Source organism: Diplotaxodon limnothrissa, linkage group LG14 (genome assembly GCF_057381915.1).
Source record: "Diplotaxodon limnothrissa isolate DT_005_m linkage group LG14, D_limnothrissa_male_GT1.1, whole genome shotgun sequence".
Taxonomy (NCBI): Eukaryota; Metazoa; Chordata; class Actinopteri; order Cichliformes; family Cichlidae; genus Diplotaxodon; species Diplotaxodon limnothrissa.
In genome coordinates this window covers 27,058,206-27,073,073 of record NC_140609.1, presented here as the reverse complement: position 1 = coordinate 27,073,073, position 14,868 = coordinate 27,058,206, and the positions used below count along the sequence as shown (strand labels likewise).

The window sequence follows — 14,868 nt, the reverse complement described above, 5'->3', positions numbered from 1 at the left end:
TTCTATGCGTTTGGGACTGTATTTTGTTCTGATCTTATATCAAGGAAGAGCTTAACTGTTATTGCTATTATCATTAAATTAAGAGAAAAAAGTTAAACTTTTCTGATTTCATTAGCCATGTATCTATGTGTAGCTGCTCTTTGAGAATCATGCATAAAACGCATACATGGACAAAGCAAAGCAACTACTGTAATCAAGACTGTGCTGCACACTAAAATTCAACAGTGGTTGGAGGCCTCTTGATATGGAGAATGAACAGGTTACAGAATAATACATACTCTTACTAATTTTATCTGCAGTGGCATGTCATTCAAATAACAAATTTCCAGAGTTTGACAGAACAAAATAAAAGCACGTCATGATGAATGTGTGAATGACTCAATAACCTTTAGCTATCAGTCACTTGGTATGTTTTTTTTTTTTGTTTGAGTAAATTACAAAGTAAGTAATGAAAATGCATCAGAAAGAAGAAGCAGTTTCTACAAAGCCAGTATCAATGGACTATATCCTGCTGGCAGCTTATTTATATTCTGAAAGGATGATGACCCAATTATGTAAAAATAATAATAACATTAAAATTCCATTTTACTGCATTCAGTTTTGAAAGTGACTATGGTGCCTTCTTCCCCATAATATGTTTTTTTGTATTATTTTCTGGTTTCAGTAAGATGATATAACATTTGGGTATGAAGATGCAAATTAGCAGTCCAAAACTGGAAGCAAGTATAGCAAATATTTCTACAGCAACACTGAACTTCCCAGGAGAGCTAACATATGCTGGGATAAATGTAATCCACACTGCACAGAATATCAGCATGCTGAAAGTGATAAACTTGGCCTCATTGAAATTATCGGGTAGTTTTCGAGCTAAAAATGCAAAAATAAAACATAAAATAGCCAGAAGTCCTATATAACCAAGAACAGCCCAAAAGCCTACAGCTGAGCCGAGGGCACACTCTAAAGTGATTTTATCTTTGATTTCCTTAAAATTCTTAAACGGAAAAGGAGGAGAAGTTGTTAACCAGATGATACAAATATTAACTTGTATAAGAGTGAATGCTGTAACACAGAGTCTCTGCTGTGTCTGCCCAAACCATTTTTTAACATTACTACCTGGACGTGTAGCTCTGAAGGCCATTAAAACAACTATTGTTTTTCCCAGAAGACAAGAGATACAGAGGACAAAGGTGATGCCAAATGCTACATGTCGGAGCATACAGGACCAATCAGAGGGCTGACCAATGAAGGTCAGAGAACACAGGAAGCACAGAATTAAGGAGAAGAGCAGCAGGAAGCTCAGTTCAGAGTTGTTTGCCCTGACAATAGGAGTTTTCCTATACTTGAAGAAAATGAGTATCACAATAATTGTCATGCATGCCCCAAATAAAGATGCTGCAGTGAGCAGTGCTCCCATAATTTCTTCATATGACAGAAACACTGCTTCCTTCTTTATACAGGCATCTCTTCTTTCATTTGACCAAAACTCAGGTAGACATCTCACACAGGTGATAGAATCTGGAAATTAATATTGAAGCAGATGTTACACTTAATGAATACAATTTTTTATGCCTCTGCTATGATATATTCTACTGGTGTTGAATTAGAAGTGCATAAACAACATTATTATTGAATGGCTGCCACACTGTTTTGTGATCAAATGACGATTTAAAGATATAACTTCTAGAGCATTCATCAGAGTTTATGAATGTGGTATACTTGTCCTTTGCATTTTAGAAGCAATGTGCAAATAATTCTAAATATTTAGTAGCAAGCACAAATGCAGAAAGATACACAATTTTACATAATACATTTCCCAAAGTTTTTTTTGCTAGGCACCCCTTTGTTTTACAAGAAAATTTTGCCCCCCCCACCTAAACCCCATCCCCCAGCACAAATAGATCCTCTAACCACACACACCCATATTTTTTGTTTTCAAACTCAATTGCAGTTTATTTCACACCTCAAACATTTAGTAAACAAACAAATACATTAAAGTGCAATAAATTATAGGTAGCAATAAAATGAACTTTTAACTCTTTTACGCTACGTCCACACATACACGGATATTTTTGAAAAAGCAGGTTTTTTATGCATTTATGCATGGAGCTTTTGTCCACAGGTAAACGGCGTTTCGGATCACCGCAAACTGAGATTTTTAAAAACTCCTGTCAGGTTGGAGATTTTCAAAAACTCAGTTTTCACGCAACATCAAAGGTATTTGCCTTTTTTGACATCACGCTGTGCGCCATGTTCTTGTTTACATGAGATGAATTTCTACAATGGCGAATAGAGACAAAATACTGTTAATCTTACTATCTGCAGTTGTTACATGCTTACATATACACACACAGTTACTGTCCCTCCATTTAGAAAGGCAGAGGCGTCAGAATGTAATTATTTTACGTGTAGTTGTTTTTCTTCCTGTGTAATAATATTCAACATAGCTATCAATACATTTTTCAAAAAATGCCTCTATGCAAAATGGTTTTAAAAACATAAACAACTGTGGGATACTGTTTGTCCTTGATTTGGAAAGCCCAGCGCATGCTCCCGACGCATGGGAAACAAATTCTGTCAGGGAGACCTACCTTCGCACTTGTGCAGGTGAAGCCAAAGGTAAGATATGCTTCATCATATTTTCTAGTCTTTGGGTTGGGAAGTTGGTTTGGAAGCATATTTTGCGATGCTTCATCTTCTGCTTTGCGTTTCTGTGGGAGCCCTGTCAAAAACCTGTCCATTATGCTAGCAGTGTCCAAGCGTTCTTTTTTTAAAAAATTCATACCACAATGACACTGCGGTATTTCTTAGGCATGTCCCCCACTTTGGGAACCTCTGTGTTACAAGATCAAACATGTCTCTCTCTTTCTAATAATACATAGTTTTCTATGGCAGCACTTTTTATTACAGCTCGGCATTTGTAAGTAATACCACTCAATTACTGGTGGTAGTTTCTGTGTAATAAGCAGAAACAGAAATACAAAATGCAAAAAACTGCCTTTCTGTTTAATAACATATTAGAAAGTCTTTAGAATCTTTTTCTTCAATTGATCTTTCTTAGTTAACTTCAGTAATTAATTCCTCCAAACCATCAACATGTCTTCCTGACTGCATTCATACAAGACTGCACAAAGAAGTCCTGCTATTAATTAATGTGTCAATCTTAAATATGATCAACCTATCTCTAATAATTTGCTATGTAGGCCTTCAAGCTTATGGAACGCCAGGACTGCCATAATGAATTAATTAAATACACCATTAAATAATTAATTAAATGTGTCAATAATTAATTAAAATTTGAATTAATTAATTAAATAAATAGTTATGACACATGTAATTAATTAATTATTGACACATTTAATTAATTATTTATGTATTTCACATTTTAATTAATTATTGACACATTTAATTAATTAATTATTGACACATTTAATTAATTAATTATTGACATATTTAATTAATTAATTATTGACACATTTAATTAATTATTTATGTATTTTGCATTTTAATTAATTATTGACACATTTAATTAATTATTTAATGATATATTTATTTATTTCATTTTGGCAGTCCTGGTGCCTGGCTCTCATCATGAAATAATTTTATCTGTCAGCCTCACCCATCAAACTCAGGGGGCGGGGTTAACGCTGCCCATGCAGCTTCTCTAACATTTGATTGGTTGCCGTGCAAAGTAAGTCAAAACAGGTCGATCCTAGATAATCGATTGCTTGTGTAGACTTGGGGCAGCCAGGTATCCCAGAATGCAGATCAAATCACAGGCAGCAATGGTGGTGGAGTAATTTTAAAATACCCCGTTTTTCTGTCACCAGCTACACTTTTAACAGTGTTTTAGCCGCGAATGTCGCGCCATACGTCTGGTCAGGTTGTCAACATAGAACATGTTTGCAAAAGTGCTCAGATGTTTTCAGAGATTTTACTAGCTCTGCTAACAATTAGCATGCAGAGTGCACCCAGGGGGTTACGTTAACCGGTTTGTTTACATATTCCACTCTCCGTGTTCCACATGTTGCATTCGCAGATTCTCATTTTCACCGAACGATTGTCTCTTTCCGCCTGGTCTTGTGTCTCTGTGCTTCTGTAACATAAAGAACGAGCTGACATTTTTCTCACGAAACCAGCGATCAGCTCAACAGACCCTCAGTTTACCTGCATGCATCCCCCTCCTCACCTGTCAGCTGTTTAACACCTGCTGCTAAGGAAGAGTACCCAGCCACTGGTACAGATACGTGGACGACACCTGGGTCAAAATCAAGACACAAGAAGTGGAATCCTTCACTGCGCACATTAACGTTGTGGATAAAAACATCAAGTTCACCAGGGAAGACACAAAGGGCAATTGTTTGCCTTTCCTGGACTGTGCTGTGCACATTGAAGAGAACGGCAAACTCAACATCGAAGTTTACCGGAAGCCCACACACACGGACCAGTACCTCCTCTTTGACTCCCATCACCCTTTGGAACACAAACTTGGAGTAATTAGGACCCTACACCAGCGGGCAGAACATGTTCCCTCTAAGCCTGAAGGAAAAAAGAAGGAACACACACATGTAAAGGAAGCACTCAAAACGTGCGGCTATCCTAAATGGGCGTTCTTAAAGTCAGCAAAGAGGCACAGAAAAGAAGACCAGACACCAGCGAGGGAGGATAAGAAGGACAGACGCAACAACATTGTCATCCCCTATGTAGCCGGTGTATCAGAGAAACTCAGGAGAGTTTTCTCCAAGCATGACATCCCAGTATATTTCAGACCCAGCAACACGCTCAGACAAAAACTGGTTCACCCGAAAGACAAAACGCCAAAACACAAACTTAACAATGTGGTGTATGCTGTACAGTGCAGCGAGGAATGCTCAGACCTCTACATTGGAGAGACCAAACAGCCACTTCACAAGCGCATGGCACAACACAGAAGAGCCACCTCCACAGGACAAGACTCAGCAGTCCATCTGCATCTTAAGGATAAAGGACACTCTTTCGAGGATGCCAATGTTCACATTTTGGACAGGGAGGACAGATGGTTTGAAAGAGGAGTGAAAGAAGCCATCTATGTCCACTGTGAGCGACCATCTTTGAACAGAGGCGGGGGTTTACGACACCAACTCTCTGCCATCTATAATCCAGTTTTGAGATCCCTTCCCAGACGCCTTAACGCCCACTCACATCCTGGGCCATCTGCCCTCAGGAATTCGCATGATAAGGTGGGGCCAGGTTTCACAATGAACACACCCGAAACTCTGGCTGATTGGGACCCACACCCAGTTACACACCTAGGCTCAGGCGATTAGAGGATCATCAGGGGGTCCTTTTGTCCCTCTGTGGGGGGTTTCTCCCACTAGGTTTATATCTGGGACTCTACACCATTTGACCTTAGAACTGAAGAAGCTTCTCGGATGAGAGGTGAAACGTCTTCAAGCAACTTAAAGAAGTCCAGACGCTTTTCTTTGCAAGCTCCTTTGACTACGATGACCTGGATGACTGAGAACCTTCACAGACATTTTTCCTTACAGAGCACTTTATAGGCGAGCCAGCTTTATCAGCGGCTGATGTCCAATCACACAGCTTTGAAACCTCAGCTGAGTTTTAGCTCTCAGTGGTTAAACGCTGGACTTCATTCACTCAGGTTCTGTCTGTCGGGTCACGTTTACTTCGCTGTTTTATTTACAACTGAGCAAATCGGTTTGGCTGGGGTTAGAGTTATGTTTCATAACTGCATAGTTTCACAGACGTTTAATGGTTCACTGGCACATGTGTTAGACTGAACTATCATCTAAATATCATCTGATTTTTAATAGTTATTCAACTGTATTCTAAGCACCAGCTGTCTGTTAGAATGTGATTTTTTTTCTCTCTCTGTTGGCAGAGATATAAAAATGCGCAGGAAAATCTGACGTGCATGGCGAACTTCACCGACGATATTTAGGGAGTAATAAAAACACATCAAACATAAATAAACCATTTGCCTGTCCCCATTATTGAGAGCATTTTCTCTTCTTATGTCAACACTCTCTCTCTTTTTTTTTTTTTTTTTGGCTTTTTCGGTCATGTTATGTTTACCTGTCAAAGGCTTGTTACAAACTATGAAACACATCGTGCAGACTTCTGGATGTTAGAAGAAAACTAATACTGCTCATGAAGGAGACTAAAGGCAGGAAGGTGTCCTTTAAAACTAAACATGTTAATAGAACCTCCCTATTTATATCATAGTTTATGATATAGCACGTGTATTTCAGTAATAGCCTGCTGATTTCAGTGTAGTGGTGAACAGTCACACAGCTGACGTAGGCGTTATCTGTGATACTCCTTAACTATAATTTATCCAAGTTAACTTCAGTTAACCATTCAGACAGTTCTTTTGCAATGAAAAACATAAACACCCATGCTGCCGGTAGGTTTTCTCAGTGCCAGCTGTTAACATTATAGCTGCTTATGCAGTAACCATGGTAACCACGGACTCTGAGCGGCTGGATCGACGGAGGTCAGACAACAATTTTACATGTATGATCTTAAAACAGGACACAGCCACTATACGTGCTTGCCTCACATTTGTTTATATCTAATCTTCCTTTTCAAACATTTAAACAGCAGCGAGTCTGCAGCTGAGGGAATACAAACTCAAATTGTCGGAACAGGTTTGCTCGTTTCTTGGATTCATTTGATGATTTATTAAATCTATAACTGTTATTCTAATCTGCTGCTGAGTCTCTTGCACTTTTCTTTATGCTGTATATTTTCACGTCTCTGGAATAGTTGGCAGTTAGATAGTCAGCTGGGAAACTTTGTGTTAACTCATGGAGCTGAGGATATCGTGGATATGCTGACCTCGCTCCGTGGTGTACAGGGCCGTTTACCCTCATGATTAATATTCACAATAAAAATATTAGCCGAACATCATGAAGTCTGTATGTGTTTCATAGCGTCGAACAACCTTTGTACAGTTAAAGCCAGCAGTTACTACATGACAGAAACACCAACGTTATCTCTTTTATGCGTTTATACACAGGTCACGCTGATTACTGAACCAAAACCCAAAGATCAGATGTTAAACAGATTTATTTGCTCTCTCTCCTCCTTAAACATTTTTTTAATGTTAGTTATAATTCAGAATTGGCGACTGAAACACGTAGGACACATAAGAACTTCAGGAAATAAAACACCGATAAATATAACCTCAGTAAAAGAAGTCAGCGGGGGTTACTACAGCTGTGTACCGGGGCCTGCGCTTTGTCGGTGGGATTGCTTGCGAGGCGAGCGGGTCTATCCCATGCTTTGCCGTGAGACTGGGCAGACATCTCCGACATCATCGAAGCACTTTTTGCAAAGAGGCTGTATCTTGACAAACCGACCAGACACATGAAGATTAAACCACTACATTCTCGGCTAAAAAAATATTAAAACGGTATTTGGTGACACACAAACAGGGTTTTTCAAAGTTCAGTTCTGTTAGCTTCCACGTGCCGGTTGTTGTGTGCTAGAAACAATGGCCACCAGGCCAAAGCAATGGTTTTGACTCGATCAGCGTTAACCCCGCCCCCTGAGTTTGATGGGTGAGGCTGACAGATAAAATTTTTTTCATGATGAGAGCCAGGCGCCAGGACTGCCAAAATGAAATAAATAAATATATCATTAAATAATTAATTAAATGTGTCAATAATTAATTAAATGTGTCAAATAATTAATTAAAATGTGAAATACATAAATAATTAATTAAATGTGTCAATAATTAATTAATTACATGTGTCAATAATTAATTAAAATGTGAAATACATAAATAATTAATTAAATGTGTCAATAATTAATTAATTACATGTGTCATATCTTTATTTAATTAATTAATTCCAATTTAATATCCCCTTGGCTTGCTGCCGGTATTGTTGGGGTTTTTCCCGGTGGATGAGAGGGTTTGTTCCCTGCGCCTGTAACCCGTTCCCCTGTGTCGGGGAACGGGTCCTGACCGCTTATGCGCCGAGTGGCAGTTCAGAGTACCCAGCATTCTTAGAGTCCCTGGGGGGGGGGGGGGGGGGGGTGCTGTTGTCCTGCTGGGAGACTTCAATGCTCATGTGAGTAACGACAGCGAGACCTGGAGGGGTGTGATTGGGAGGAACGGCCTCCCTGATCTGAACCCGAGCGATGTTTTGTTATTGGATTTCTGTGCAAATCACAGTTTGGCCATAACGAACACCTGGTTCGAACATAAGAGTGTCCATAAGTGCACGTGGCACCAGGACGCTCTAGGCCGTAGGTTGATGATCGATTTTGTAATCGTATCACCACACCTGTGACCATATGTTCTGGACACTTGGGTAAAGAGAGGGGCTGAGCTGTCAACTGATCACCACCTGGTGGTGAGTTGGATCAGGTGGCGGGGGAGGACGCTGGACAGACCCGGTGCACCTAAACGCGTAGTGAGGGTGTGCTGGGAACGTCTAGCAGAGGCCCCAGTCTGCGAGATCTTCAACGCACACCTCCGGCAGAGCTTCAACAGCATTCCGAGGGAGACTGGGGACATTGAGTCCAAATGGACCATGTTCAGCGTCCCCATTGCCGAAGCTGCTGCATTGAGCTGCGGCCGCAAGGTGGTTAGTGCCTACCGTGGTGTAATCCCCAAACCAAATGGTGGACACCAGAGGTGAAGGGAGCCACCAGGCTGAAGAAGGAGTCCTATCGGGCTTGGTTAGCCTGTGGGACTCCGGAGGCAGCCTACAGGTATCGACAGGCCAAGCGGAATGTGGCTTGGGCAGTGGCTGAAGCAAAAACTCGGGTGTGGGGGGAGTTCGGAGAGGCCATGGAAAAAGACTTTCGGACTGCCTCGAAGAGATTCTGGCAAACCGTCAGGCGTCTCGGGAGGGGAAAGTGGTGCTCTACCTACACTGTGTATAGTGCTGGCGGAGTGCTGCTGACGTCGACTGAGAAAATTGTTAGGCGGTGGAAGGAATACTTTGAGGACCTCCTTAATCCCACTGACATGTCTTCTGAGGAGGAAGCAGAGTCTGGGGATGAGGGGAATGACTCGCCAATTTCCGGGGGCGAGGTCACTGAGGCAGTTAAACAACTCCTTGGTGGCAGAGCCCCTGGTGTTGATGAGGTCCGCCCCGAGTTCCTGAAGGCTCTGGACGTTGTAGGGCTGTCCCGGTTGACATGCCTCTACAATGTTGCGTGGAGATCAGGGGCAGTACCCCTGGACTGGCAGACCGGGGTGGTGGTCCACATCTTTAAGAAGGGAGACCGGAGGGTGTGTTCCAACTACAGGGGGATCACACTCCTCAGCCTCCCTGGGAAAGTCTATGCCAGGGTGCTGGAAACAATGCGGTTTTCGTCCTGGTCGCGGAACACTGGACCAGCTCTTTATCCTCTCAAGGATACTTGAGGGTGCATGGGAGTTTGCCCAACCAGTCTACATGTGTTTTGTGGACTTGGAGAAGGCATTCGACTGTGTCCCTTGGGGTGTCCTGTGGAAGGTGTTGCGGGAGTATGGGGTGTCTGGCCCATTGCTACGGGCCATTCGATCCATATACAACCGTTGCAAGAGCTTGGATCGCATTGCCGGCAATAAGTCGGACTCGTTCCCGGTGGGTGATGGGCTCCGCCAGGGCTGCCCTTTGTCACCGGTTCTGTTCATAATTTTTATGGACAGGATTTCTAGGCGCAGCCAAGTGGCGGAGGGCTTTCACTTTGGTGGCCTCAGAATCTCATCTCTGCTTTTTGCGGATGATGTGGTTCTGTTGGCTTCATTGGGTGGGGGCCTCCAGCTCGCACTGGAACGGTTCGCAGCCGAGTGTGAAGCAGCAATAATGAGGATCAGCACGTCCAAATCTGAGGCCATGGTTCTCAGCCGGAAAAGGATCGGGGATGAGTTCCTGCCCCAAGTGGAGGAGTTCAAGTATCTCGGGGTCTTGTTCGCGAGTGATGGGAGAAGGGAGCCGGAGATCGACAGACGGATTGGGGCTGCAGCTGCAGTAATGCGGACGCTGCACCGGTCCGTCGTGGTGAAGAGGGAGCTGAGTATAAAAGCGAAGCTCTCAATTTACCGGTCGATCTACGTCCCTACCCTCACCTATGGCCACGAGCTGTGGGTAGTGACCGAAAGAACAAGATCGCGGATATAAGTGGCAGAAATGAGCTTCCTCCGAAGGGTGGCTGGCCTCTCCCTTAGAGATAGGGTGAGAGGTTCGGCCATCCGGGAGGGGCTCAGAGTAGAGCCGCTGCTGCTCAACATCGAAAGGAGCCAGCTGAGGTGGTTCGGGCATCTGACAAGGATGCCTCATGGGCGCCTCCTAGGTGAGGTGTTCCGGGCATGTCCCACCGGGAGGAGGCCCCAGGACAGACCCAGGACACGCTGGAGAGATTATATCTCTTGGCTGGCCTGGGAACGCCTTGGTGTTCCCCCGGATAAGCTGGAGGAGGTGGCTGGGGAGAGGGAGGTCTGGGCCTCTCTGCTTAGGCTGCTGCCCCCGCGACCCGGCCTCGGATAAAGCGGATGAAGATGGATGGATGGATAATTAAAAATTGAATGGGAGGGAGAGTATTCAGTTTTCAGGCCCCTGAAACCACCTTCTATAGAACCAGCTTCCAGTTTGGATTCAGGAGACAGACACTATCTCTACTCTTAAGATTAGGCTTAAAACTTTCCTTTTTGCATATAGTTAGGGCTGCATCTCGTGACCTTGAGTCCTCCCTTACCTATGCTGAAATAGGTGTAGGCTGCTTGGGGATTCCAATGATGCATTCAGTAGTTCTTCTTCAGTTACCTTTCTCACTCCCTATGTGTTAATAGACCTCTCTACATTGAATCATACTTGTTATTAATCTCAGGCTCTTCTCCACAGCTTATCTTTTATCCTGTCTTCCTTCTCTCACCCCAACCGCCCCTCCCTGAGCCTGGTTCTTCCAGAGGTTTCTTCCTGTTAAAAAGGTGGTTTTCCTTCCCACTGTCACCAAAGTGCTTGTTCATAGGGGGCCATGTGATTGTTGGGGTTTTTCTCTGTATGCATTGTTCTAGGGCCTACCTTATAATGTAAAGTGGCTTGAGATTACTATTGTTTTGATTTGGCATTGAATTGAATTGAAAAACGCAAAAGGTGTTTCCTGGTAGTCATTACTATTCTTTAAGTGTGATTATTAATATGTTATTAGATAGAAACAGGCAGTTTTGCATTTTGCAGCTCTGTTTCCTGATTATTACACAAACACTCAAACAGTAATTGAGTGCTAATAAATTAGAAAGTACCATATTATTACATTCTTGTTTCTGCCTTGTTACCCTACTATTTCCACTTTTTTACCAAGCTGTAGTTCCACATTATTACCCCTAGATTTTGGGACTTACTATCCATTTACATAAATTTCAGCATTTTATTATTATATTATGCTACCATGATATTACTTCGATATTAAGTGGTTATCACTTTATAAGTGAGCTGTAATAACAAATGCAAACATATATACTATTCTGTGGCAATGTGTTAAATATTTTTTAATATTTCAATCAGGCAATCTAGATGGAGATTATCTCTGCATAAAAACATTCATCAAAATGCTTAAATAGTTCTCGTATGGCGTTCCTACATACATAACTTTGCTTTGTAATGCACCAAAGTTAGAATGAAATATCACCGCACCTGTAACGTTGCTGATTTCTCCCTCTGCACATCTTATACAGTCATAGCAGCAAACAGGCCTTCCTTTCTGGAGTACCTTGTGTGTTCCTGGGGGACATTTCTCATTGCAAACTGACACAGGCACCTGAATGATCAAGAACATTTAACCGTGTATAGACACTGAGAAAAAATTGTGTCTATGGTGTTCTATGTCAAACGATTTCTTAATTTTGAAGCATTAAAACCAAAATAAACAATTTAAGTACATATACATACAATAAAAAAGGAATTGTATGATAGCTTACCTGCTTTGAGTTTCTTGCCCAAATTAAAGACTTGTTTTGCAGTTTTAGCTGTTTCTCTGTAGTTAATGATATACCATAAAGACCAACTATGACAAACTCCACAACGCCGTTTTCTCTTGGCTGCCAGTTTATAATGTCATACTTTGCTGCTGGATCTCCATTCTCATTAAAGTAAACTTCATCTCCTTCCTTAGTTGTGAAATGGATCTTTCGTATGTGTTGCAGAACCTAAGAGGTATGTCATAATTCAATTCATAGCATGACAAAGATATTACACACCTACTGACTGAAAAATATGCAAGAATCAATTTTTAATTAAAAATCTTAATGTGAACACTGTCATGTAAATTAGCAAAAAGCTCACCATAAATGGATCTAGCTGCACATTTTTGTTACATGTTTTATTACAGCTGAGGATATTGTGAAGTGCATGGGCCACTGCATACACTCCTTTGTAGACATTGTTAAAGATAGGCATGAGAGACATGTCAATGAAGTTATTTTGAACTCCAGTCATATCTTCATGTCCAGTACACTCTCTCTGAATGTCTGCTGATGACTTCAACTCCTTGAATTTACAACTAAATGTTGTCTCCCAGAACTCAGTAAACAATTCATTATTAGATGGATTAATTGGCTTCTTATTCAGTATGAACTCTCTCAGGCCAGTGACATGTGCTTTGGGAATGGAAACACCAATGGCACCATCCAGTATGTGATGCATATCCATTTCTGCTGTTTGTGAATCAAATATCCAAGACTCACTGCCTACCCACTGGTACCCAGATAAGTTATGGTATGAAAACTCGGGTAGCAGGACATTAAAATCTGCGCGGGCAAGGAATGCAACAATCACCTTGGAGGTTGAAGCCTTTATAATTTCAATTATCTTTTGTATTTTCACATATGGATCTGTCCTAAAAAAAGATACAGAATACTCCAGACAGATGCCCAGCTGCTGTGCAGTTTCTGTGAATGTGGCCATGCCATTATTTCCATAATCATTATTGGATCTGATAGCTCCAACCCAAGTCCATCCAAAATACTTGACCAAATGGGCCAGGGCTCTGCTCTGGTAGTAGTCACTGGGTATTGTTCTGAGGAAGGATGGGTACTTGGTTTTGTCACTGAGACAAGCACATGTGGCAAAGTGACTAATCTAGAATTAAAAATAAAAAAAATATAAATGAAAAAGACACAGAATGAAAAAAGATGAAACTGTTAAAAATAAAACGTTCAAATATAATGCAAAATTACAAAAAGAACAATTCTACTCGGTACTTGTACATAAGATGCACCAGGCAAATATATATAATACCCACCACTGGAATAAAAAAAGGTCCAATGACAGTAGCTACTGCTACGGTTGTAGAAGAAGATGTTGTTCCTATAATGGCCTGCACATGTGCAGGTCTGGTACATGATGTCTTGGATGGTACAGACACATTTTCATTACCATTAGCCAAAGCTAATGTAACTCCTACACTTCTGGCAACAGATCCACAATTATCATAGATTTTATAACCCACAGAGAGTCCTGACAGTAGGTCTGTACTGTTATTAATCTCCTCAATGGCAAAAAGCATAGCCTGGGCAAACTGCAAATCTCTGAAATTTAAACTTAATTGAGACAATTATGATTAATTTGCATTGCATTGTGTTTCTTAAAGCAGACATAAATAATCTGGATAAATCTCAAAATATAAAAAAAAGCATTTCAAATTAAAGCATTCAATGGAAGGAAATGAAATAACTGAGAAAATCAAAATACATTTTACTCCTCTTTTGATAGCCAACAGATTCCTTAAATGTAAATTGATTTGTATTGTGTCATTTACCTGATACATTGTAGTGGCAGAGGTTGGTTCATGTAGGAATCTCTTCTGTCTTTCCAGCTTGTGTGAAAAGAAAAGATAGCACCCAATATAATATCCCCATTCTTAGACAGCAGTGGGTTCTCAGGATCTCCTCGCTGCCTGCACACTGGCTCCTCAGCATGAGAGAGAGATGCCACCAACAACAGATGCAGAAATGCCCATCCATGCTCTGGCAATCTCTGTGTCGATGTCATTTCTTGAGCTAAACTCTTAGTAGCATTAAAGCACCACAATGTAGATGAAGGTATTTATACCTTTTGGTGCAGCAAAAGAAAAAATAGAATAGAGACAGATCATTCCCATTTGATGTACAGGTTCAGCAAACGGAGGGACTCGCCCAAATTTGCAATTTAATGTTGGTTCATATACAGAAAATAACGATACACTGTTAGCCTTTGCAGTAATTTCCATAGCTTAGTACTGCAAAATCAACAGTAAAAAACTCTAAAGGATGTTAGCAGTTTAGTACTGTAATTTGCATGTAATTGTGGGAAAATTCCATGAGATTACATTATTTTTACGGTAACTCACCGTACCCATGGAAACAGCTGTAAAATACAGCAAATGTAACAATTGGTGATGTTACTGAGATTACTATTACACCATCCGGATTTCTGTTGTTTTCTACTGTAGATCTAAGAGTAATTACTTAAATCCTCATTCAGAGTGTATTACTATAAAATGCGATTCACTGTGAAAGTAGTATAACATATAAACTACAATATACAGCGTAATTTTTAACTGAAGGAGTAAGTTACAGCCACACTAAAATTTAATTCCTTGAACTGAATGGAACCTCATATATTAATAAATGTATTTGTTTATTCAAACAATGTGAAACATTATTAATACTGTAAGGTTAGTATTGTGATAGAGTCGAGTATATTTAATTATACTCTTGTAGACATTATGACATTATGCTAGTACATTTATGGTGAACAAAAAGTACATCTAAAAGTTAATTTCAAGAATACTGTTATGTACTAAAACGGGGGCCAATATAATCCCAAGAAGCATTATTAGTATACGTACTAGGTAAGGTATACTTGGGAAATATAATTGAAGTATACTTAT

At 40.9% G+C, this 14,868-nt stretch overlaps 1 pseudogene; it reads right to left on the bottom strand.

The window, feature by feature from the left end:
- Positions 1-550: 550 nt before the first annotated feature.
- LOC146618981 (extracellular calcium-sensing receptor-like) lies at positions 551-13,940 on the bottom strand (annotated as a pseudogene).
- Positions 13,941-14,868: the final 928 nt, after the last annotated feature.